This window comes from Symphalangus syndactylus, chromosome 14 (assembly GCF_028878055.3).
Source record: "Symphalangus syndactylus isolate Jambi chromosome 14, NHGRI_mSymSyn1-v2.1_pri, whole genome shotgun sequence".
Taxonomy (NCBI): Eukaryota; Metazoa; Chordata; class Mammalia; order Primates; family Hylobatidae; genus Symphalangus; species Symphalangus syndactylus.
This window is the reverse complement of record NC_072436.2, coordinates 26,756,522-26,784,162: the sequence shown is the minus strand read 5'-3', so window position 1 is coordinate 26,784,162 and position 27,641 is coordinate 26,756,522. Positions and strand designations below refer to the sequence as shown.

Here is a 27,641-nt window from a genome sequence, read left to right as displayed (position 1 = left end):
CCTCAGCCTAACTAGCCAGGGAGTGCCTGTGCTCAAGTCCTGTGGAATCTGTAGGGTGAGCAGCCGACACTCCATGCCTCGAATGCTGATAATGTAAGCCTTGGTGCCCGTTCCCCTCCTGGCCTCCCTATCCCATATACTTTTTGCTTTTCGTATACTTTTTGCTTTCTTTCTTCTCTCACTTCCAAGGTGCTGTGGTTTAAATGTGTCTTCTCCAAAATTCAGGTGTTTCCAATGTGATAGTATCAAGTGGTGGGGCCTTTAAGAGGTGATTAGACTATGAGGGCTCCTTCCTCATTAATTATATTAAGGCTTTTGGCCGGGCGCGGTGGCTCACGCTTGTAATCCCAGCACTTTGGGAGGCCGAGGCGGGCGGATCACGAGGTCAGGAGATCGAGACCACGGTGAAACCCCGTCTCTACTAAAAATACAAAAAAATTAGCCGGGCGTGGTGGCAGGCGCCTGTAGTCCCAGCTACTCGGAGAGGCTGAGGCAGGAGAATGGCGTGAACCCGGGAGGCGGAGCTTGCAGTGAGCCGAGATTGCGCCACTGCACTCCAGCCTGGGCGACAGAGCGAGACTCTGTCTCAAAAAAAAAAAAAAAAAAAAAAATTAAGGCTTTTATAAAAGAGGCTTCACTCAGCATTTTACTGGCTGCCTGGCCCTTTCTCTTTTCAGCAAGTTGAGGACAGAGCACTCCTCATCTCTGGAGGATTTGGCCCTCCCCAGACAATCAAACTTCCCGGTGCCTTGATCTTGGATTTCTTAGTCTCCAGAACTATGAGAAAACAAGTTCTGTTCTTTAAAAATTACCTAGTCTGGGTCGGGCATGGTGGCTCACACCTGTAACCCCAGCACTCTGGGATGCGGAGGCGGGTGGATCACCTGAGGTCAGGAGTTCGAAACCAGCCTGGCCAATGTGGCGAAACCGCGTCGCTACTAAAAATACAAAAAATTAGCTGGGCACGGTGATGGGTGCCTGTAATCCCAGCTACTCAGGAGGCTGAGGCAAGAAAATCGCTTGAACCCAGGAGGCGGATGTTGCAGTGAGCCTAGATCACGCCATTGCACTCCAGCTTGGGTGACAGAGCAAGACTCTGTCTCAAAAAAAAAAAAAATTACCTAGTCTAGGGTAGTTATTACAGCAGCATGAATGGACTAAGACACAAGGCTTTCTATTAAGCTCTATGTATGCCGCACTATAAGGTAAGAAACAATTACTCACTTCGTCCCTGGTCCCTGGGGGTTTACTCAACATCTTGTTGTAATGGAAATCTGACTAGGGTGGAGCTTCTCCTTGCAACCCTGTGGGTTGGAGGCTGCCCATTCCCCACGTTACACAAAGCACAGGACCTGGTGAGGTCTGCATTCTACAAGCCCCTCATTGCTGCTTTAAAACCACTCTCTATCCTAGTATAAAAGTCCCATTTTTGTTGAGATGTACACCATCTGGCTATGTACTAGTCTGGAGAAACCCAGTTGCTTATCTTCTTTGTCTCAATATGTATAGGTCACTGATTAAAAGCAAAAATCACCCAAATGTGCAGATTGGTGCTTCTACAAATCCCTGCTCTCCAATGCTGCTGCCCCACAAGATTTTTAACCATTACTGGCTAGGTCTCTCACCCTCCCCATCTCACCCTTCACTCATCCCCTTCATTCTCATTATTTCAAGTGTTTACCAGATTGGTCAACCTCCCTCCCTTCATTGTGAGTGGATGAGTTCATGCTCTACTGCTAAGGCTGACACAGGGCCCTGGGGTCTAGCAAGAGCCTGATGAGCTCAGAAGTCAGGAGCTGCCTGAGTCTGAACTTGGATCTGAACTTCTTGGCTGTGCCACTGTGGGGATTTTTTCCCCTTCTCTGTGTTTCAGCTTCCTTCTGTAAAGTGGGGGTGATAACATTTATTTTATACTGCTTTTATGAGAATCAAATGAGTTAATGCATGGGAAAATAAAAACAGTCTAGCATGTAATACAAACTCAAGAAATATTGTTTATCTCTATCAGTACTTCCAAGACTCCTTTTCTCCCAGGAGTGTGGCCTTCCAAACACAGAACCCTCAAGGTGGAGGACAGAGATGGGCCATATTTGAAACAAGGAAGCTTTATCAATTTCTGCACTTATTACAGGATCAGGCCACATGATATCTTAAGTCTAGCTCAAAGGAAATTTACATGAAAGTTTAGGTAGTTTACAACTTTCCACCCCATTGTCTAATCTCCCAGTTCAGTCTTTTTCTATCATTCTAACAACTCAGATCCTTTAAGTGGAAGGGGCATTTTTAGGAAAACGGAAATGAGTCTACAAATGCATCATATTATTCAAATTCATAATTATTTGCTCTGCAGGGTTTAATTTTGACATTTTGTGGCATAAAGCACCTGTTCGTGAGCGCTGGGAAATCCACCAGGTGGATCTAGGGGATTCGAACTTCTCCATACCAAGAAGATTTCTTTCCCAATGCCCAGAAGATACCAACATTAGGCAAATATATCCAATTCACAAGAGATGATGTGAATAAGCAAATAAGACCTCATAAAGGCTTTAATCTAAAGGGCAGAGGGCTGTACTCCAAGGCAGGTGTGAGCTGTCTACTGCATGAGCTTCACCTCTAGATTTGGGTACCTCGTCTAGCTCACCTTCATCCCAAGTACATTTGCAGTGTACATAAATCTACCTACCATTGGTATACTCAAAAATCAGGCATCCTCTTCTATACACCCAAATGTCCTTTACACTGAAGTGCAGTAAGTTCCACACAGTCCAGCCTGGCTTCAGGGAAGACCAAAGTGACTCAGACTAAGTTGCCCAGCGTGGCAACAGTGCTGACTCTGCGACATAAACAAGCTGATGTTCCCACTAGCTGCCTGCACAGGACATTTTAGGATGTAACACCTGGGAAAAGACAAAAGCTGGCTCTCCCAAGAGGAAGAACATCCAGGGCAGGGCAAAGCATCTGATACTGTGAAGGGTGTCACTAATCTCTTCATAATAAGGAATAAGAAAAAAATAGAATAAGAAAAATTGACTAATAGGAGAGTGTTGTTTTTGAAATCCCTCCTTATCACCTTTCTTTTCATATGAGCTCAAAGGTTTTGCCATTGCTCTCTGGTTGCAAGCAGTGTAGAGCAACTTTCTCTTTTCCAGCTTCTTAGGGCACGTTTGTTGCATCTTCTATTATCTTGCTCACATCCTCTTGTTATGTTATAGTTAACAGTATCAGAAGGTTCCAGGTAACAGTTCTCTTTTCCATCAACAGTAGTTATGAATCCCATCAGTGAGAGAGACTGGCAAGGTCTATTCACTGGGTGCAGAGCCCAGAGATTTATCCCCATTAGGGTGCAGTAAGACAGAGCCAGGAAGCAATGGTCCTAATGGGAGTCTCACCTCCTTTGTGAGTGATTAACTCATCCTGATTTGGGCAGGATTTTTCTAGCTTTGGAAGTGAAACCCTCAGTGTCAGGCATACTGAATGTTTAGTCATCCTATGCCTGGGAACTTTACAGAAGCAACAGCAAACCACTGATTTGAGGGCATTAAAAGATATTGCCCTCTCCAGGCATTATCTTTTAATTATGCTGGGTGCGGGTGGAACATTAATGTTCCCCTGGGGGAACTTTTAGACATCAACTGATATTCAATGAAGGTTGAAAATTACACATGTAGGAGATCTTCAATCAGCTTGTTCAGGCCAGTGACAAAGGATTCTCTTAGGACATGATAAGATATATTTCTGATAGATTTCTAGCCTGACCTCAATTCTCAGAGGCATTTGGGAGATGAAGGTATTTATGGTTTAACAGTCTCCCTATCCCCAAAACCTTCTCCCCCAAAAGAGAGTTAAACAAGGGAATGAGAAAATCCAATTAGATGAAATATCTAAAAATTATTACCGAGATGTGTCTAACTTTATACTTAGACTATTTCCCAGACAATTCGAGGAGAACGATTTCTAGGAGCTCATGTATGTTACACAATATTACCTGGGTCCTCAAGAATCCAGTGCCAATGAATTAAAAATTCAAACTGGGCCGGAGGCGGTGGCTCACGCCTATAATCCCAGCACTTTGGGAGGCCAAGGTGGGTGGATCACAAGGTCAGGAGATCAAGACCATCCTGGCTAACAGGGTGAAACCCCATCTCTACTAAAAATACCAAAAAATTAGCTGGGCTTGGTGCCACGCACCTGTAGTCCCAGCTACTCGGGAGGCTGAGGCAGGAGAATCGCTTGAACCCAGCAGGCAGAGGTTGCAGTGAGCCGAGATCACACCACTGCACTCCAGCCTGGGCAACAGAGTGAGACTCCATCTCAAAAAAAAAAAAAAAAAATTCAAGCTGGCAAGGCCATTACCCAAGCTTAGCTAGTGCTCAGTGGTGTATACCCTTTATTGTTGGCTGCAACACACCCAGCCAGTCACATTCTCATTGTATACAGATATCTTTCAGTATTTCAGTATATTAAAAAGTAAATCCAGCAACCCTTGGCCAAATCCAAAGATGCTTTTCCAGGAGAAAAAAAATGAAACTAAATAAAGAACAACTAAAACCAAACCAAACAAAAAAATTTAAGAGCAGGAAATGCAAAACATTATTCTTTAGCATTTCTCAGTAAGTTTTACTACAGCTTGAGACAATTTTCTTTCTCTAATTTTCAGCCCACCCTCTTAGACAAAAACCCAATAGGAACCAGCATGAGGCTTCAGAAAAGGAAGTTCATTTTGGCATGCCTCCTCCAGAAAGCAGAAGCCCACTGGCATCTGTTTTATCCACTAACTAACCAAGACTAGAGTTTCTCATGAGGGTGTGGGATCAGCACAATAACTGAACACTCCTTGGTCTGGCATTGTCTTCTATGTCCTTATGGCTGCTAGAAGGGACCATGACAAGCCTGTTCCAATTCTGGGCCCCGGCTTTCTCTTGATCTTAGTCACAGACACCCATCCACTTTCACCCAGCCAAGAGAAAGATTGACTGCAAGCTGTGAATAATGAGGCTAGAAAGTTATTAAGGCAAGAGATGAAGACAGGTTATGTCAGATATATAAGGATTTAAATTTAATGTAAAAAAGACTTTAGCTCCCTGTAAGCTATTTAAAATAGCACAGCTGCGAGAGCTCTGGTATTTATTACAAAATTCCATGGGTCTGTGCACCAGAGTAACTTGTAGAGTTTAAAAAAATGTATGGATTCTGTGGCCACAACTCTACAGATTTCAAATCAATAATCTGGTGTTAGGACCCAAGAATCTCTGTCTTTCAAGGCTCCCCGGGTGATTTTTGTCCACAGCCAAGTCTGTCATCTTAACTCTGTAATTCTTTTTACTCCATCAGGTGTGTCTTTGAGAAGATGAGAAGATCGCAGACCTGTGTTCTAAACTGGCATGGTTCTAAAGAAAAGGTGAGACCCCTGAGGTCTTCAGTTTTCAGATAAAAGATCAGTTGAAGACTGGCTACTATCCATATTCTTTTTAACTTCTCCTCAGTGTAGCTCTTTATTCATCTAATGAGCTCTCTAATGAGCTTATCTCCTACCAGACAAGCCCCTGAATCCGACACTCATAGCCTGCCTCATCCGCCACAGTGATTTATCATTCAGGAGACCATATCATTGATCTTCCAAAGTGAGGCACTTTTGAAAGGGAAAGGGACAACTATTAATAATCACACCAGGCAACATACATGAACCAGGACTGTCTGGGGCAAATTAGGATGTGTTGATCCCATTATAAGTGTCAATCACCTCAGGGCAGCCCCTTATTTCTTGAATCTATTGGTTGGTGACAAAATCTGTCTGAAACTTTCTCCACCCCCGTTCACTACTAAAGCTTTGGACATTCTGGTATTTTACTAAAAATTTGTGACCTTATATCTAACTCTATTCTGTTTTTAAATCCTCTTTATTACAACAGTTGACTCATACTAAAAAATACGCAGAATTACATTACAAAGAAAACTCAACCCTATTAGGTGTCTAACAGATATAGACAGGACACCTTGTATCCCTTCCTTCTTTCCTATCCCTTCTTCTGTCATCAGAGAAACAATCATCATCCTGAATTATTGCTGAATTTATCATTCTTTTGCATGTTTTTACTTTACCACATATGCACACATCCATAAACAATGTCTGGTGTTATTATTCCTGTTTTAAAACTGCATGTGTCATTCTACAATTTGCCTTTTCTCAGTAACATTATGTTTTTAGATGTTTATCTGTACTAACACATGTCACTCTGATTCACTCAGTTTAAAAAGTCCTTTCTAATAGACCACAATGTATTCATTCTCCCTTTCATGCACGTTTATGTTTATCTATTTTTTTCTGTTACAAAGAGTGCCGCTATGAAAAATTCTTCTATATGTCTTCTTTTGGAACATGTATGAGAATTTATCTAGGGTATATTTCCGGAAGTTGAATTTGAGGCTGTAGGTTTGTGCCTCTTCAACTTTAACAAGTATTGCTAAATTTCTGTCTGAAATGGTTATACCAGCTTACACTCTCAGCATCTGCATAGAAGGGTTCTGTTATCTCCCAATCTTCGACAACACATGATATTATCAGCTATTTTAATCTAGTCGCAATCTGGTATATGACTTGGTATCTTGTTATTTGAAATCAAATTTCCCTGATATTAATGATATTAAACATCTTTCCCTGTATTTATTGGCTTTTTAGCTGTAAGTTCCTCTTCTATGAGTTACCCATTCCTATTGTTTTCCTTTTCCCCCTACTGGGTATTTTTGTTTGTTTCTACTGATTTGTGGTAATTCTTTACAAATTCTAGCTACAATCTTTTATTGTTTATATACTTTCTAAATCTCCTGCTTCATGGCTTGAATTTTAATTACATTTGTGATGCTTCTTGTTTAACATAAATACGTTTTTATTTTAGAGGAGTCAGATTTATCAGTCCTTCCCCTTATAATTCATGCTTTCTGTGTCTTATTTAAGAATCTTACCTTATTCTGAAACCAAAAAGATATTTTCTTCTGAAAGTTTAATAATTGTATTTTTCATACTTTATTTATCCTATAATTCCGTTTTATTGATGAAGTGAATTAGGGATCTATGTTCATTTCTTATTTAGAGATAACCAGTTGCCCCAGTATCATGTATTGAGTAGTCCATCATCTCTTACATGACTATTTTATTCCATTGACCTATTTGTCTATCCCTGCACCATTACTACAATCTTAATTAACATAGCTGTGTGATGAGTTTTGAGATCTGGTAGATAAATCTCCTTTTTTTCTTCTTCAGAATTGTCTCAGTCATTCTTGGTCCCGGCCTTTTTTCTTATGTAGTACACTGACAGGAAACAGGAGTGAAGGTGCCTCTACCAGTTCCTCCACATTGTGGAATTTCCTCATGTATTGTTTGTGATCAGTGACCACTGACACACAGTGAAGGAGCCAATGTCAACTTATGTGAGAAGTATTTATAAAACTTCATTTTCTTCTTGCTTTTTATTGACTAATAATTATATAGAAAGCAGTTCTACTATTTTCTTCCCATACTTCAGTGGCTATGTCTATACTTCCCCAGAGTGCAAACCACATTTTGAAGACCTCTTGCCTAAATCAATGAGCTGCTTTAAAAATAATAGATTCCTCACCTAACCACATGACTGAATCAGAATTTCTGGAGGTGGAGCTTAAAAATTTGTATTTCTAACAAGCACCCTGGATAATTCTGTTGTATTTCCACGGTTGGGAACCACAGAAACGATTTGACGTTCCAAAATAGTTATCCTGAGAGTAACACTAGATTTTCTGGCCTGTAGGTGGCGCTCAGGCTTCTTCCTCCCCATCTGTCACCTCCTCCTTCCTGACTTCCGTGAAGGACAAAGGTAGGCGCACCATGGCCCCAGAGCCAAATCATGCCTGCCTGTTTTTGTACAGCCCATGAGCTGAGAATAGTTTTGTAACAGATCCAAATTTTTGTAACATATCAAAAACCAACTTAAATGGTTGAAATAAATCAAAAGAAGAAGAATATTTTCTAATACATGAAAATTATATGAAACTCAAATTTCAATGTTCATAAATAAAGTTTTCTTGGAATATAGTCATGACTATCCATTTATGTATTAGCTGTACATGCTTTAGCACTACAATGACAGAGCTGAGTGATTGCCATAGAGCCTGAATGGTCTGCAAAGCTTACTGGACCTCTGCAGAAATAGTTTGCCAACCCTTGGTCTAGGGTGGTCCGCAAGAATGTTATCGGCCTATGGAGCAAGGGATGGTGCTTGCACGGAGGCCCTGAGTCTGAGCAGTGAATTCACTCCTGTGGCTCTCCAGAACCTTCTCAGGTTCTCCAACAAAGCTCTTGCGGCTCTGAGGACCTGGCTTCAGAGCTACTTTAAAACTTTCACAGGACCTAGCCTCTCCTACTTTACTACATCAAACTTTACTAAAATGTACTACATTGCTAATAAATGTAATTTATATGTAACTCTAAGAGTCGAGTTGGAGGACAGTTTTCTGGTTGACAGAATGCTACATTTTGTAGACATTTAAATGAAAGATGCACTTATTTAGAGAAATGTCACAATTCTGGATCTCTCCTGGCTTAGCGATCCAGAATCAAGGACTCAGGAAGCAGACACTTGGGTTCCAATCTTGACCCTATCATTTACTAGAAAAATAACTAACTATTTTGTGACTCAGTTTCTCCAACTGTAATATGAAGGTGGAAATAACAGTACCACAGGGATGCTGAAGAGCGAATGAGTCAGTATGAGAGAAGCTCTCAGAATAGAGCCTAGAGCATAGCAAGTACCATATAGGCATTTGGCAATATTACTACTTTTATGTGTAGTTTTCATTTCATGTGTTAGACCCTATCCAAGTTTTGGTTTAGTTCTGAAACACTTTCTTTAAATAAGACTATGAAAAGTCCATTTGTGCTACTGTGTGGTGGCACCTAGTGGATTGGACAAGCTCTGCCCCATGTTCAGGGAGCAGTGATTTCCCTGCTATTTTGAAGGTGTGTTTTCCGTGGGCTTACTCTTTGTTTGGCTCACCTTTATTCGTCATCAGAGAAGCATGGCACCTAATGGTTGAATTAGAGTTTTATCTTTTGGGGGAAAGAACTAGGAAAGCCACTGCCTTGTTTTGTTCTAAACTTTGATTTGGAACTCCCTGAAGTCAGGCTAATTATCAGGAGACCATGTCAAAGAAGTCACATGACTGGAGCAGAAAAGAGCCTGTGTTTGCTTGGCCTGTTCTTCATATTGAATGTGGGGTTCTGTAGGTTGTGTAGGTTCAGAATCCTGGGTTCTAGTTGAGATGTTATCAGTCAAAATGTTTATTCACTGGATCACTTGTTATCACTCAAAATGTTTATTCACAGGATGTATTCTATAGCAAAATAATGTGATCAACCACCTCCATCTTTGAAGGTAGAAATCTTCTATATCTCACTAGTTTAACTGCTCAGGATGGAGACCCCGAGTTTTTCACTAGACTTTCCATGCTCAGACTGGGCTATATATTAGTATCTTTCTATAATCCAGGCAGTCTGGACCAAAGAGAATTTCGTAATGATCTCTAAGAGTTTAATAACTATGATCTATTTTCCTTTTCTGTTTGTTATCTTAGTTAGATTTCAAGTCACCAGTAACCCTTCTTGGAGTGGGTCAACTGCTATTCTGTTCCTGTCAGCTGTTTCAATCACTTACAGATCTATCTCTTCCCTGTAGGCTTTTAAGATTATAACCCTTTATGTCAGGATAAAGTCTAGACTCAGCATACAATCTATTCAATGTGTACCCAGCTCACCTCTCCATTAGTTTCTTCTGCATCCCATTATCATGCCAATAATCCTTGGCATGATTTTATTTCAAACATTTTTCAAGTTTTTGAAATCTTTTTTTTTCCTGCACATTTGAACATGACTGTGTATTAAATGTTATTTTTGTAAGCAGGTGAGAGACCTCCCTCTACTGGGCAGATACATAACTGCTGCCCATACTTAGAACGAAGAAAACTAGTTTTTAAATTCTATATTGAAAAAAGGTAATTTACGTCTTCATATTTTAAAGTGGCTTTGTAATACACCTTATCTTGCCCTAGAATGAGTTGTCACCAAGTCTCTGCCTCTTCTCTGTTTTCCTGTATCTTTTGACAAGGTAGTAGGTTGGGTAAGTGTTGCCATGACACACCATGTTGATGACCAACACAACACCAGGCCCTTGTCAGCTTTTTCATTGCAGTGATGTGAAAAACTGATGCAAAGCCAGCAGGCAAGGTTATAGTGCCCTTAAATTGGTTACCTAATGGAGAAGTTTATTCTAAAGCGAATTCAATGGTAGATTCAGGCTATTCATGGGTTCCTCACAGATAGGTGCTAATTTCTGTGGCTTCCTAATGCAGTGTTGCCATTCTAATGCCTTGTCTGAGGAGAAAGTTCATAGCCTTTCTACCTTTCTATAGCTTGCTCTCCTTTTCTGTGTTTTTAAATCCATAAATCAGGTGTTGGCCATGCAGGGGAAATGAATGTTCATGGGTTGAAAGATAGGAAAAAGCAGGGTATATTATGACCATTTTCTATTCAGAGTAACTAGAATAATGGGATGCAGTAGAAACTATGCTGGAGAGGTGAGCTGGGTACACACTGACTAAGTTTTATGCTAGGTCTAGACTTTATTCTGACATAAAGGGTCAAAATCTTCAAAGCCTCCAGGGAACAGGTAGATCTGTAAGTAGGAAGCTGCTGGGAACAGAAGAGAAGTTGACCCATTCAAAGGATTCAACCACAATTTTAATTAAAATATTTGAATTGGAGGAAGGGTGAAGCAGAGAGATCAATTAGGAGCTTGTTGCAGGATTCCAGGAGACAGTTGACAGTGGCTGGAAATAGGATAGTGGCAGTGGGGCTAAATAGAGCTACATAGACCTGAAGGGTTCTTAATAGATAAGAATCCACATCCCCCCTTGCTTACACACACCCCTCAGCAATTGATTAGATGCTGCAGTGGCAATGGTGGGTGAAGAGGAAATCAGGGATGAAGCTTACATGTGGGTGACATTGGGCTCCTAGAGATAAGGAATGCATAAGGAGATGCAGGTTGGGGATGGGGAGATCCAATATGCAGTCTATCTTAAATTAGAAGAGCAATCTGTCCTAGAGATACAGATTTTGGAGATATCAATATTTTGATGATAATTGATGCTATATGAGTGGATGGACAAAGTATGTGAGCAGATGCTCTCTCATCTGTAGATTACCTGTCAAGGTGGACAGGTAATCCAAATGCTGGCTAAGGTGAATGACATAAAGTGCACACCTTTGTGTAAAATAATAAAACATTTTTTTAAAATATAAATATATTCACATGACAATCTTTAATATAAAAATATGGCTTTTACAACTTAGGTCCTATGACTGGATTCTACCTGGTCTTTATTGCTTAGGTCATACTTAGAATACATTATCTGTGATTTCCGGTTTTCATCTCTATAAAGTAGAATGAGAACCAAAAGTTGTTTGCAAAAAAATCTGAATATATATTCCATCTAGATGTTTACTTTTCCTTTTGGTCATTTATAGCTCTCTCACTCAACCTAATTCATTTTTTAAAAGTAATTTGTCTTTGTTAAGTCTTTCTAAAGTATTTGACTCTTTGCAATCGCATTGTTCAGATTGTGGAATATTTAAGTACAGTGCATATAAAATAACAGTAGAGTTGAATGAAGAACAAATATTCTCAGTAATTAAGTACACAACTCAACGGGGGGTGCCAAGGGCCAGGGTGTTCTACAGAGCAAACAAAAAGCTGCAGCACGGGTGAGGATTCTTACAGAGAGGATCAGAATATTGGCTTACCTGCTGATTAGCTGAGGCTGTTTACGAGAACTTCTACTACAAAGTAAATTTTATGTATATACATGTAATGATATTTCCTTTTAAATCCTAAATTCTGCTTTGTAAAATCAAGCTTTAAAATAAAACAAGCTTAACCTCTCAGTTTATCAGAATTTCTGTTCCTGTCTTTTTGCTTATTCCAGGGTCAGTAAGGCATGTATAAGCCTATTTTCTCATTTTTGAAATAAAAAATAGAATTCTATTAAAACGGGACTCAATGTTACACCAAGCCTTTGTGACTGAGAGCAAATCTCATAGTTAAAGGGACCTTTGCCTTTCTCACTGTTTCTAAAATGTTTCTGCACTTATCCCAAACTGAACCTCACACACAGATGGTAATTAGATTGCTAAGTTTTTTAGTCATCCCCTGGAGCATGGCACCATCGGCCTTTCAGCAGTTTTCCTTCAGCCTGTGGGCCGCTCATCAGCAGTGGCTTCCCCTCTATCTCACTTTGGCTGCCTCCAAGTATTTCAGATGAGACGAACTCATTTCCCAGTCTTCTGAAAATCCTCCAGAATTCCTTCATTTCTTCTACATAAACCAGAAGAGAGAGAAAAAAAAAAGATATGTGGGACATTTCTATGTTGACAAAACAAAATTTTTATTCCAGTGATAGGCCTCCTTGCTGATCTGTTTTGCTTTCTTGATAGAGGAAACAACTTCCCTCTTGAATTCAATATTTCTCATCCCCACCTCACTCCTTGTTCCTCCGTTTTCGTTCTTGTTCCTTGACCCCATCACTTCACCATGCACTTGTGATCCCAAACCATAAATATGAGCTGCATCCTGATCTCTTCTTTCAACCTCATGCCCAGTTAGTTACCATGTATTATCGTTTTTCCCTTCTAAATTTATCTTCTCAACTTTGCCCTCATTGCTATTCAATTCTCTCACTCCATCCTGTTGTTCATCCCCTTCAGGACAAAGTCTTAGCTTGTTGCCTTGCTCCTGGTTACCTCTTCGGCCCCCTCTGCACAGTATGAGACTCCTTTGAGTTCTCCCAAATCCACCGTACAGTCTAATGCCCTTGCATCATGTGTGTCCCTCACTCTAGACAGCTCTTCCTTGCTTAGAAGCATGCCAAACAACTTCCCATCCCTTGAAACCCACGTGCTACTCTCTCCAAGCAGTGCCCTGTGCCACTGCTGCCCTTCACTCTTTCCCCAGTGCCATTTCTGAATATTGATCTGCCTCCAGTGTAGAGATATTTATTGGAAAGTCTGCTTCCCTTATGTGACTGTATCTCCTTACCACTATTCTGTTTCACTCACCTTGCTTTCCTGGCACTGAAGGAAATAAAACCGTATTAATAGTTGTTGTATAAATCAATAAACGTGAAGATATTCAAACATGTGAATGAATTAATAAATATATGATAGTATAGCTCTCTCTTTTTCTTGTATTAATGGGGGGAAGCAAAGTCCTGAATAAATGAGGTATTTATGACATTTAGCCCTAGTGGAATCAGGGATTAGATAAATATAATAAATTTCCATGAGGAGTAAAATAAGCTCGTTGGATATCCCAGATATTTGTCATTTCTGGGGAAAAATGCTTAGCATTACTGATCATTGAGGAAATTCAAATTAAAACCACAACAAGTTATCACTTCATGCCTGTTATAATAGCTATTGTCAAAAAAATGAAAGATAAGTGTTGGTGAGGATAGAGAGAAAAGAGAACTCTTATACATTATTGATGGGAATGTAAACTAATACAACTATTATGAAAAAGGTATTGAAGTTTCCTCTAAAAACTAAAAATAGAACTACCATATGAACCCGCAATCCCACTTCTTTGTATATATCTAAGGGAACTCAAATCAATATATTAAAGGGATATCTGCACTCTCATATTCATTGCAGCACTATTCGCAATAGCTTAGAGAAGGAAACAATCTAAGTGTCCATCAGTAGATGAATGGATTAAGAAAATGTCGTGTCTATACACAGCGGAATACTATTCAGCCCTAAAAAAGGAAGGGACATCCTGTCATTTGTAACAACATGGATGAATTTGGAGGACACTATGCTAAGTGAAATATAAGCCAGGTACAGAAGGACAAATACCACATGATCTCACTTAAATGTGGAACCTGAAAGAGTTGAAGTCTTAGAAGTTGAGAGTAGAACAGTGGTTATCAGAGGCTGCGGGGTGGGTGCTGGTGAATAGGGAAGGAATGGGAGTTGTTGATCAAAGGGTGCACCGTTTCAGATAGGAGGAATAGGTTTTGAGACCTATTGTATAGCAGAGTGACTATAATCCATAATAATGTATATTTCAAAATAACTAAGACTAAATTTGAAATATCTCACCATAAAAATGATAGGTAAGCGAGGTGATGGATATGTTAATGAGCTTGATTTAATCATTCCACATTGTATACATATATCGAAACACTATATTATACCCTATAAATGCATACAATTATGATTGGTCAATCAAAAATAATATTAATAATTTTAAGAAACAAAAAAAGGAAGAAACACTGGTTTCCAGCTATGCTACACCTCCTTTATCCCCACCCCTACCATGGAATGAAACTTCACCAGCAGACTAGTAACATGGGACTTCTCCTGGCATGCTTTGTGTAAACTATCCCATAAAGTCAGCTAAACTGTGTATAACAATAAATATCACTTAAAATTCCTTTGATTTAATGAGCACTCTGTGTTATGTGGCAACCGTAGGGAGAGAGACTGCTTGGCAAGTGTTAAACCTTAGTGGGTCAGGAGTTTGGAATGTATGTTTTAGTATGCATGTGGTAAAATCTATAAATGCTGAGGTGGCATTATCTGTAAAGTCCACTCACTGTTATGCTTGTAAAGAGGAAAGCTACCCTCCAGCTCTAGAATAACTAATGCAAAATTGAACTGAAGCAGGACGAGCCACAGACAAAACTCCTCAGACACCGAGTTAAAGAAAGAAAGGGTTTATTTGGCCAGGGGCATCGGCAAGACTCCTGTCTCAGGAGCCGAGCTCCCCGAGTGAGCAATTCCTGTCCCTTTTAAGGGCTCACAGCTCTAAGGGGGTGTGCGTGAGAGGGTCGTGATCGATTGAGCAAGCAGAGGGTACATGACTGGGGGCTGCATGCACCGGTAATTAGATCGGAACAAAACAGGATAGGGATTTTCACAGTGCTTTTCTATACGATGTCTGTAGTCTATAGATAACATAACCGATTAGGTCAGGGGTTGATCTTTAACTACCAGGCCCAGGGTGTGGTGCCGGGCTGTCTGCTTGCGGATTTCATTTTTGCCTTTTAGTTTTTACTTTTTCTTTATTTGGAGGCAGAAATTGGGCATAAGACAATATGAGGGGTGGCCTCCTCCCTTAGAACCAGTGATTACTTACTACATTCGTTAGGATTCTGGATTGCTAATGAACCAGCCTGGCTAAACTAGCTTTTAGCACAAAGGAAAGTTATTATAAGAGTGTAAGATTGTGTCATGGAACCCAAGAATGAAACTATAACTGCCCTGGAACAGCTGGATCCAGCAGACTTGGGGTCATCTTTCATATTTTCTTGCTTCTCAACAGTTTTAATCTTCTCTATCTTCTATCTTCTGTAAATCAGCCATCTCTGCTTTCTCTTTAGAGGTATGTTTTAAAATATAATTTTAAACCATTTTAAAATTATTATACAATAAAATTGACTTTTTTCTTTGAAAAAAAGTTTGTGAATTTTAATACACGTATAGATTTGTGTAACTACCACTATGATAAGGATACTGAGCAGTTTCAGAGCTAATAAAACTGCCTCCTGCTATCCCATGATAATAACACTGTTACGCCACTCATAACCTCTAGCACCCACTAATATTCCTTCTGTCACTAAGGTTTTTCTTTTTGAGAATGTAAGCTATGCACTGTAACCTTTTGAGAGTGGCTTCTCTCCTTTAGCATAGTGTCTTTGAAATTAATGTAATTTGATATGTGTATCAATAGTGTCTTCCTTTTTACAGCTGTGTGGTTTTCCATTGTGTGGACATACCAGGGTTTGTTAATCCATTCACCTACTGAAAGAGGGGGTAGAATCTTAATGTTTACCTTTCTCATTGCCAGAAAAAGATTAAATGATGTTCTTAGTTTCAAATCCAGAAACGTTGGTGAGGCACTCAGAGGCTCAACATGTATTAGATCACCACCCCTGGAGAAATAATTCCCTGGATGTGGGGATGAGGTGTTAGAATTGGTCCACCATGAGTCTATGCCCAACCCAGGTGCACCATCTGACCAGGAGTGCATATGAGACTAGGGCAGCTGCTAACTGAAACCCTAAGAATGAAGAGGAGAAGAGTTTGAGATGGAAAAATAATGTGTTTCTTACCTACTCTCCCACGAACCTGCTCCTCATCAGACCTCTTCCCAAACCGACTAGTCTAACAGGTATGGTTTCCCCACCTGAATTCATAAATTCTTAAAGCTGTGCTGCAAACTGGATTTTGTAGGAGCAATTACATCCCTTGATCGTCTGAGTGGTAACAGGCAAGGGGAAGTGATTGCCTGTGGGAAAGGTGGCCAGTCCATTTGCCTTTGCTGAACTGGCCCTGCTCCCTCAGACTTGCTTAGGTATACTTAGCAATGACTTGGATTCAAACAGAAAATCAAAGAGGTAGTTCAAGCTTAACCTGGGGTAGACATTTTGCTTGGAAGTCATGTTCTCATCTCTCATTTGTCTTTTCTTTCCTTGAAAGAGAAAAGGCTTCTTTTTCTTGCTTTCCACCTTTTTGTTTGTTTTTCCATCTAAGGTATCTTTGTAATCAGTGCTGCCTTGCCTTCACTGTGCATTCCTTCTAGCCAGTGCACAATAATGGCTGTGATCGACTAAGGATAGAAGCCAGGCTTCCACTCAGCTTTATCTGTCACCCATATATTACATGCATCAAACAGAGCTGCCTCTGCTGAAATCCATAAAGCTAACAGAAGAGAAAAGAAAAAGCAAAACAATTGTTGATCTCACCCTTGGAGGTGCCTTGGCCTTTGTTCCTGGGGAAATGGGAAATGAGGGAAGAGCACAGCCTCAGGCATGAGTGGAGCAGGTGGGACTCAGAGCCTCCTAGCTCTTTCCCAGCCAGTGCTCCAGTGATGTCTACCATATACAGGGCATCCACTGAGATTTTCTTTGAAGAAAGAATTCCAATGCTGAAAAAAAAAAAATCCTACACCACTGCCCTAGTTAAACATAAAGAGGAAAATCCTACCCCCTAATACATGCCAGTGGCTAGTCTTACTCCTGTTTCATCCGCTTTGTTTTTATTTTGAGAACTTGACTTATTTGAAAGCTATTTATCCAGGATATGCCTTATACATAATCAAGTTATCTCTTTTCAGTGTGTTCAGGAAGATTTTTTTTTAATTTTTAAGTTTTTTAAAATTTAAGTGATTGATATTCCTTGTAGAAAAATTATAAAATGCATAAAAAAGAGGTAACTAAAAATCAACCTACAATTTCACCACCAGAAACAAATATTTTTAATGCAACACTGTATCCTATTATTGTCCCTACAGTATATATATATATATATATGGAACATTTATCCACTCTATTCTGTTCCCAATTCTCCTACCTTAGTACAAGTCTCTAAACTGGTCTCCCTTTTCGACTCTTGTTCCCTGGCAGCCTATTTGCCTTCCAGTAACTAGATTAATCTGTGAAAAATAGAAGTTCACTTAATCACTCCCCTGGTTAGAACCTCTCAATGGCTCCAACAGACAAGTAAAACACCCTTTCTGTCAGTCACAGGGGCTGCGTGCTCTGGCCCTGGGAACTTCTTTTGCAGTATCTTTATGGTCTAGGTTCTCTCTGAGGCTGTTTCAGCCCCCAGTGGTTCTTTCTACACAACGCATCTGAGAAATTTCCTCCAGGCATCTGGCATGTGTTGGTACTCATCCCCGGGTTCCAGTGTTAATACAGATAATTTCCTCTTTGGTTATTTCAGTAAGAATGTTAGAAACTAGAGGTTAGGTACAGAGAAACATGTTGCCCTTTTTCCTCTTTAAGAAAAAGCTCCTTCCCACTCAACAGTCAGCTGTGCTTTCGGTGCAGTGCCAGCTGCATCTCTAAGACATGGTGGTGAAGGTTTAGAATAAACAGATTTGGTCACATCAGGTGCCTGCTAGCCAGGAAGAACTGCCTTTAACAGTTGAAGAGCAATATCATCACTTTCATTGGATGCCATTTACTTCAACCACACTGATCACCAACTGTGGTTCTTGTATGATTCCTCCATAGCAAGTCCAATGGCACTGTCAAAGCTGAGACTGGAAACCTGTGATCAATGGGAGGTACATCTCCATCTTACAGCATACAAAGGGGGTAATGCTGGGGCTGAATATGTTATAGAGTCCACTGGTGTCTTCACTACCTTATAAGAGGCTGGGACTCACTTGCAGGATAGACCCCAAGGTATTGTCATCTTCGCCACTTCTGTGGTTGCTGCCATGTTTGTGGTGGCAGTGAGTCATAAGATATATGACCGCTCCTTCAAGATTGGCAGCAGTGCCTCCTGCACCAGCACACTCATGGCCACCCTGGCCAAGGTCACCATGACAACATTGATGTTGTGAAGAGATTAGTGACCACAGTCCATGTTATTACTGCCACACAAAAAGCTTTAGATAGCTCCTATGGAAAATTGGCATGATGGCTGGGGTTCCGCCCAGAATATCATCCCTACATTTACTGGTACTGTCAAGGCTGTGGGAGGGTCATCCCTGAGCTGAACAGAAAGTTCACTGACATGGTCTTCCAAGTACCCACCCAAAATGTGAGATCTGACTTGACCATTGGAGAAAAATGAAAAATATAACAACATCGGCGGGGCGCAGTGGCTCATGCCTGTAATCCCAGCACTTTGGGAGGCCGAGGCGGGCGGATCATGAGGTCAGGAGATGGAGACCATCCTGGCTAAACATGGTGAAACCCCGTCTCTACTAAAAATACAAAAAATTAGCCGGGTGTGATGGCGAGCACCTGTGGTCCCAGCCACTCGGGAGGCTGAGGCAGGAGAATGGCGTGAACCTGGGAGGCGGAGCTTGCAGTGAGCCGAGATCGCGCCACTGCACTCCAGCCTGGGTGACAGAGTGAGACTCCATCTCAAAAAAAAAAAAAAAAAAAAAGAAAAGAAAAAGAAAAGAAAAAAGAAAAATATAACAACATCAAAAAAGTGATGAGAAGGCATCAGAGAGCCCTCACAGGGGTATCCCAGGCTGCACTGAAGTTTTATAGTGATATCTGTGCCTCCACCTTTGATGCAGGGTCCTTCATTGTCCTTACAACTACTTGGTCAGACTTATTTTCTGGTCTAATGATAAACTTGGCTATGGCATATGTGAGGTAAACTTCATAGGCCATGTGGCCTTAAGGAGTAAGCACCCTGGACCATCAGCCCCAGCCATAGCACATGAAGAGAAAGGTTCTTGGTATCTGGGGATTCACAGGCAGCTATGGACTGAATTGTGTCTCCTTCCCACCCCAATTTAGATGAAGTCCTAGCTCCCAATGTAATGGTATTTGGATATGTGGCCTTTAGAAAATAATTAGGGTTAAGATGAGGTGATGAGGATGGGGCCTTCATTATGGGATCAGTGCCCTTATATGAAGAGACATCAGAGATCTTGCTCTTTCTCCCCACCATGTAAGAACAAAGTGAGAAGGCAGCCTTCTACAAGCCAAAAGGTGGGCCCTCACCAGACATTGAATCTGCCAGCACCTTGACTTTGGACATCCCAGCCTCCAAAACTGTAAGAAATGTATTTCTGGTGTTTAAGCCACCAGTGTATGGTATTTTGTTATGGCAGGATGAGATGGCTAAGATAATGGCCCAGCTTTAATTTTTCAAACACAGAGATTCTCTTATCCTTGACACAATTTCCACGTCAGGTAACTTAAAGAAGCAGAGGAGCTTAGAGAGACCTATGTTGTCATGGATCATCAGTCACATCAGAAAAGCCTATAGTGTGCCTCTCCACACACTCACACAAAAAAGTTGAAGTGAGCTAAAACAACAATGAAAAACAAAACCAAAACAACAATTAAGAAACTCCCTAAACAGAGTACCCTCAAACAGTTCAAACCAGAAAACAAAGCACAGCAACACCAATAAAAAAGAAAGGAAAGGAGAGAAGAAACCAAGGAAGGAGGGGAGGAAAGAGAATAAAGGAGGGGAGGAGATGAAAAGGGAGGGAAAAGGAGGAGAGGGGAGCGGGAGGTAGGTTGTAGCATAAATTCCCTGACTTAAATCTCTCATTTGGGGGCAAATGAGATTTTCTGAACAAAATGGGTGTCCTTGGGTTGGGGCCTGGTGGGAGACTTTAGGTTAGAGAATTGACAGGAACCAAATATGATAGGAACAAAAGTCAGACTTTAAACTTCTTCCTTTTCTAACTGCTTTTACAAGTACATGGGTCTAAACTACCTGACAGTACTAAACAAATCCTTTAATAAATAACCTGTCTTGGGGTCAGTCTCCCCTCATACTTCATATGCATAATTTTTGCATGACTATGTAGCAGTTAGAACATTTGTGTAGCAACATATAGCTACAACTAATTTTTACATACATTATTCCATCTAATTCCAATGTTTCTACTCAAATGCAAATTAACCCCATCTCAAGAATCTTGTCTTGGGGTTCCAACCCCAACATTTTCAACACTTTGCATTGAAATGCTGGAGCGAGTCACCTTTGAGTTTTACTTTCCCTTCTATGCTGCAAGACCCCATTCTCCTCATCATGTCCTGTGATCTTTATCTGACAAGCTGCTCATTCAATGTGGGCACAGTGGGTGCTAAATAAGTATTTGTTGAATGAATGAGTGAATGAATACATCTACATTTAAATCAATAGTTTAATGCATTTGTCCTGTTTGTCTGTGGTCTCTTTGTGAATTCTCCCATAGTTTCATTCTCTTTGTCCATATGTTCACTTATCCCACTTGTTTATGTTCAAACTGCAGCAGGCAATGAATTGCCCACCGAACATGCAAAACATTTTCCCTCTTTTGCATTTGCATTTATGCTTTTCTCTCTGCCTGGAATGCCTTTTTTCCTCACACCATTGTCTAACAAATGAACTTCACTCATCCATCATTGCCCAGTCTAAATAATATGTCTACCCTATAAATTTCCCAGAACTTCAGATTCATTGAATCAGAATCTCTGAGATAGAGCCTGGGGATCTTTATTTTCATTTAACAAGGACCTCAGTTCAATCTTCTGCATTTCTTTGGGTGGCTTTGGGAAATTGTTGCTTAGACTACATTGGTTCTTAAGTCAAGGAATGCATTTTACTCAGCATTGCATCCTAAGCCTAGCATAGTGTTTGTCTGTAAGAGTCATTTAATACACGCTTATTGACCCAAGCTGGACTGATTGTAACTTCCTGCCTGCAGCTCTCAAATTCTTGAATGTAACAGAGGAAAAGGCAGTATATAAAAGAGAAAAAATGCTAATAGTGGAATTTTTACCATCAGTTCAAGAGATATTTGAGGGCTGAGCAAATTTCTTAATGATTGTGTATAAAGCCCTAAATAAGGCTCTTACCTAAAGGAAGAAGTCTCTCTCTCCTAAATTTACTGGAAGCTTACACCCTGACGTTGATTGCAGGTTATATGAACTGGCTAGAAGACTAATATCAATTAGGTCTGTGCACTTAAGTTCCTCCCATCCATTTGTGTTGGTTACCAGGATATTGAGTCCCACTAAATGTTAAATTGATCACTGGAGGGAGCAATGGCTATTGCTGCTGATCAGGTTATAGAAAGCATCACAATCTGAAGGCAAATTATCTCTTGCCACCCTACAGAGAACTTAAACTAAGAGCTTTCAGTAGTTCTTTATCTTTTTTTCTGTTCAAGAGCAACTACGTTTCATAATCAATAGAAAGAATTTATTGCTCTAATAAAATGAAACAATACAAGAGAAAGCTTGAGAGTATTGGCAACTTCTAAGACCTCCTTATCAGAATAGCTCAAAAGCACTTTGAGAATATTAGCTATTAAGACCATAAATATCTGTCAAATCTTTGTATCATGTTAAGTTATTATTCAATTGCTTATCTTGGGCAACATTGACTTGCTGTTGCATCACATGTTGTCAATATGATAAAGTTCTTTAAAGACAGAGTTATACATATATATATATATATATATATGTCTCATTTTCATTTATATCCATCTTATTGCTTTGCCCAGTGCAGGTGACTGACAAGCACTATACTTGTTAATATAATATCATTTGCTTTTATTTTTATTTTGATGTTTTAATTATAAATGTAAGACAAACTTTTTAAAAACCCTCAAATATATATGAATATATCAAGTAAAAAGTTAAGGTACATAAAGAAAGAGTTTCCCTCTTTCTAGAATGTCCCCTGGGGCGGTGGTTTAAAATGGAAGGTATTGAATTCATGAGGTAGGAACTCATGGCTTTTAAATACATATCCAGAGAGATAGGCATAGAAACTAACATAGATGTGTGTACATATGGGTGCATACATACATACATATATACATGTATGTTATATACATCTATATTATGCATATATATAATATACGTACATATATTTCCCAGTTCTCACCTCTGAGAGGGCCTAGAAACTATGATATCCTAGTAGCAATGAACACACCAAACACACAAGTCTTGATTTCTAAACATTCTTTAATAAAAGTATCAAGGGCTCCTTGGAGAAACAGTTGATTGCAAGGCTGGGGAAGGAGAAAACACAAAATTCCTTTGTAGTACCTTGTGGGCCATAAAATAAAGAAGTGCTTAATAAAGAATTAAGGCACATCAAAAGGGCAGAAACCAGCCTGAAAGAGCTCCCAATGACCATAGTTGAAAAAAAAGAGCCATAAATAAATAATAAGAGCAATGCTGGCTTATTAAACTCACAGAATAAGAAACTATTCATGAATCCTCACTGATATAAATAGTTTAGTAAATTAATAAGTGGGTGAAAAAGGAACAGCTCTTTCTTGATTCCAATTAATAAATGTAGGAGAAGCAATGGGGGAAATATAAAAACTACCACTAAAACACCACAGTAATAATTGTTACAGGCAAGATACACAGATCAGTGTCAAAATCATTGCATGAAAGTATGAAAAACAAGATAATTGCCCAGTCTTAAAGTACATATTTATTAAAAAACAAAAAAATAGTGATTTTGTGAGATTGAAACCCTGCAGACACTACCTTAATCAAGTAAGCAGGCTAGCATCACCAGTAATAAGACTTATTAACATCACATTTCCCCTGATAGGTGCATTGGGAAGAGCATATCACCTCTGTGGTACTCTTGCCAAATGTTGCATTTCTGGGATTAGATCATGGGGGCAGATTTCCCCCATACTGTTTTCATGATAGTGAGTGAGTTCTCACGAGATCTGATGGTTTAAAAGTGTGTGACACTTCCTCCCTCACTTGCTCTCTCTCTCCTTCCATCAAGTAAGATGTACCTTGCTTCCCTTTCACCTTCTGCCATGATTGTAAGTTTCCTGAGGTCTCCCTAGCCATGCTTAACTGTGAGCCAATTAAATAGCTTTTCTTTATAAATTACCCAGTCTCAGATAGTTCTTTATAGCAGTGTGAAAACGGACTAATACAGTCATGATGAATGATTCTTTTTTATATATTTTTAAATTCACTTTGCCTAAAAGTCTGCTTAAAAATTTTCACCTACATTCTTGAGGAAATATCCCTAAAGGCAAGCTACTTGCCTTTAGATATAAATAGCATTTCCTACTATCAGTCTTTCAGAAATAAAGTATTTTGCCTACCTTATGTAATTTTTTTTTGTCCTAATTAGTTCAGAACTTTTACGGGAACTAAGAGTTGTTTCTTGAGGGGTCTCCCCAATATTTCAACCTCTATCAAATTCAGAATTATCAAGGATGGTACACTCTGGGTGTGGTCATCTGAAGGGAATTTTGATTCTTTTTGAGAATATCCCTCAAGAATGTAGGTGAAAAATTCACTTTTCTTCTAGTGCATTTTTCTGGTTTTGTATCAGGGTAATGCTGGCCTCATAGGATACGTAGCAAAATATTTCCTAATCTTCAACTTCCTAGGAAAAAATTGTATAGAATTGGCACCATCTCTTCCATAAATGTTTCGTAAGATACCCCAGTGAAGCTAGCTAGGTCATATTTATTTTTTAAAGAAGAGTTTTTTCTTTTATTTTTAATTGATACATAATAACTGTACTTATTTATGAAGCACAGAGTGATATCTTAGTACATGCATACAATGTATAATATATAAGAAGGCTTTTAATTTAACAGAAAAATAGTTTCTTACATTTGTTCACATACTTGACATTTCTGGTGGGTATTTACCAATTCTGAGGTTCTTGACTATTTCCAAATGATCTGAATTTCTATTTTCTATAATTTTCCTTCAACCTGAAGAATTTTCTTGGTTGTTCAGTATAGCTGGCAATAAGTTTTTTTTATCTTGACTCATATTTATTTTGCCCTCATTGTTGAAGGATATTTTTCTGAATATAGATTTTTGGGTTGACAGTTGTTGTTATTGTTTTTAAAATTTATTTTAGCACTTCCAAGTTGTTCCAGTATCATCTGTCTTCCATAGTTTCTGATGGAAAGTTAGTGCTTTCAAATTATTACTCCCTTGGATGTAATGTGTCACTTGTCTCTGGCTGCTTTCAAATTTTTCTGGTTTTGATTTTTATTAGTTTGACTATGAAGTAGCTAGCGAGGTGTGTTAGTTTTTTTGGCATTTATTCTGCTTGTATTTTACTGAGTTTTTGAATCTGTAAATTTATATCCTTCCCCAAATTGGGGAAAATTTTAACCACTATTTATTCAAATACTTTTCTCTCCAAATTTCTCTCTTCTCTTGTAAGAATTCAACTACACGTGAGTTGAACCATTTTATATTACTCATTTAAAAATATTTTTCTTCTTTGTTTTCCAAATTAGATCATTTGACTTATTTATTTTCAAGTTCACTGACTCCTTCCTTTGTCATTTCCTTTTGGTTATAAAGCCTACCAGGTGAATTTTTAAGTTTTAGATATAACATTTTTTAGTTCTAGAATTTTCATTTTGGTCTTCCTGTTTTTTGTTTTTTTTTTTTTTTGAGATGGAGTCTCGCTCTTTCACCCAGGTCAGACTGCAGTGGCGCTATCTCGGCTCAATGCAAGCTCCGCCTCCCGGGTTCACGCCATTCTCCTGCCTCAGCCTCCTCAGTAGCTGGAACTACAGGCGCCTGCCAGTGCGCCTGGCTAATTTTTTGTATTTTTAGTAGAGACGGGGTTTCACTGTGTTAGCCAGGATGGTCTCGATCTCCTGACCTCGTGATCCGCCCGCCTTGGCCTCCCAAAGTGCTGGGATTACAGGCGTGAGCCACCGCGCCCGGCCGGTTCTTACTTTTATCATTCTTGTTTTGTTTTGTTTTCGAGACAGGGTCTTGCTCTGTCACCCAGACTGAAGCACAGTGGCATGATCTTGGTTCACGGCAACGTCTGCCTCCCAGGTTCAAGCAATTCTCGTGCCTCAGCCTCCTGAGTAGCTGGGATTACAGGTGCATGCCACCACACCTGGCTAATTTTTTAATTTTTGGTAAAGACAGGGTTTCGCCATGTTGTCCAGGCTGGTCTCAAACTCCTGACCTCAAGTGATCTGCCTGCCTCGGCCTCCCAAAGTGCTGGGATTAACAGGTGTGAGCCACGACAACTGGCATCGTTTTATCATTTTTATTGATGCAGTCTTCCTTTGATTGTCTTTTATCTTTAGAAGAAGTCACTTTTTATTGACTCTTCATATGTTGAAGAAGTTTGGATTATATAATGAATACTGTGACTATTATGTTCTTGATTCTATTTCATGTCTCCAAAAATGCTAATTTTCTCTTGTTTTATCAGGTGGTTAACTTGTTGGAATTCATACTGCAAACTTGGTCTCTTGGTAATAGCTCAAATATAAGTCCAGTTATTTCATTTTTAGCTATTATTCTTGTACTCTGTCTCATGCTTATATGATTCAGGGTTTATTCAGAGATTTGGGCAGATTTTAGATGTAGATTGTTTCCTTCCTACTTTAGCTCTCTCCTTTTTGAGATTTCTGCCTTCCTCTCATTTTCTACAGACTGTGCTTCTTCAAACTAGAAGGTTTGCAGTTTTCTATCAAACTGTTAGCTTTTCCTTGTGGCCACCTTCAGACTAAAAAGCTGTAAAGATAGAAAACACACAAATTATTTTGAAGATAAGTCGAATTATCTAATTTGTCCTTCTTCCAAATTTTGATTCTCTTCAAGAATATTCCTACTTTTATTCACTCTTCAATGCCTTCAGTAGTTCTTATTTATAGTTAGTTGACATCTGAGGAAGTACTGGCCTGGTAGAGGCTTTGTTTTATATACCATAAGCAGAATCTTATATTTCTTACTTTTAAACATCTGTTATTAGGAGTATATGACTTTTTTTTTTTTTTTGACCGAGTTTCGCTCTTGTTGTCCAGGCTGGAGTGCAATGGCGCGATCTCGGCTCACCACAACCTCCGCCTCCCAGGTTCAAGCAATTCTCCTGCCTCAGCCTCCTGAGTAGCTGAGATTACAGGCATGCACCACTACACCTGGCTAATTTTGTATTTTTAGTAGAGACGGGGTTTCTCCATGTTGAGGCTTGTCTCAAACTCCTGACCTCAGGTGATCCGCCCGCCTCAGCCTCCCAAAGTGCTGGGATTATGGCATGAGCCACTGCACACAGCCAGGAGTATATGCCTTTTTAATTATACCTGGTGTTTCTTACCATATGATAGATCCCTATTAGCATAAAATTCCTGGCTTCTCTTTGCTCATTTTTCATCTTATAGAAGGTGTTGTGATTTTACTGGTAAATGAGTTTGTATGGAAAACTGAGAAGACATAACTTTGTCCATTTATTTCCTCTTTTTCCTCTTGCAAGTGAGCCTGCCTACTGAGAGCACACTATCTACTCTATTTCTTTATTTCATATTATGGAGGCAGGCCATAAAGGAGGCTTATCATGGTCCAGGGCTACCTAGGACTCTGGGGATGGGTCTTTAAATGCTGAAATTGAGTATCAGGCAAGCTACTTGCCTTTAGATATAAATAGCATTTCCCAGTATTAGTATTTCAGAAATAAAGTATTTTGCATACCCTTATTTGATTTTTTTGGTCTTAATTAGTTCAGAACTTTCATGGGGACTAAGAGCTCTATTTCTTGGGGGGGTCTCTTCTCCCCAATATTTCAACATCTATCAAATTGAGAATTATCAAGAATGGTGCACTCTAGGTTTGGTCATCTGTAGATAATGCCATAAAAACAGCAAGAGTTTAGAATAGAACTTAGGAAAAATATAGACATAGAAGATGGTAAATACTATAGTCTAAATCTGAATCTGAAATCAGTAAATCAGAAATACATCTTATATTCTTATTTGACTGTAGCATATGACACAGCAGAACAATGTTGGGCTATGAGACTCACATTCATCCCCATATTTAGCTTACATGACAAAAAATGAACAATCCGGCAGAAACTGATGCTAGCCAGCTCCCAGTGATCCCTGCTTCCCTGTATTTATTCCCTTCTTTCTCATGTCATATCGTAATTGCTGCCTGTGAATAATATAAATATAGAGGAAGTATATGATTTCCTTGTATATGGTTTCTGAGATTATTGAGGATTCTGCCTTGTTTTCTCTCTCTAGGATTAATTGTTTGCAAGGGAATCCATCTGCCATGTAATGAGGACACTCAAGCAGCCCTAAGAAGAG

General features: G+C 39.6%; 1 long non-coding RNA gene across 1 annotated transcript; it reads left to right on the top strand.

The window, feature by feature from the left end:
* LOC129461541 (uncharacterized) lies at window positions 1-27,641 on the top strand. Its single transcript, XR_008650588.2, has 3 exons — window positions 1-93; window positions 5,332-5,398; window positions 27,576-27,641. It is a non-coding gene; the product is annotated as an uncharacterized lncRNA (long non-coding RNA).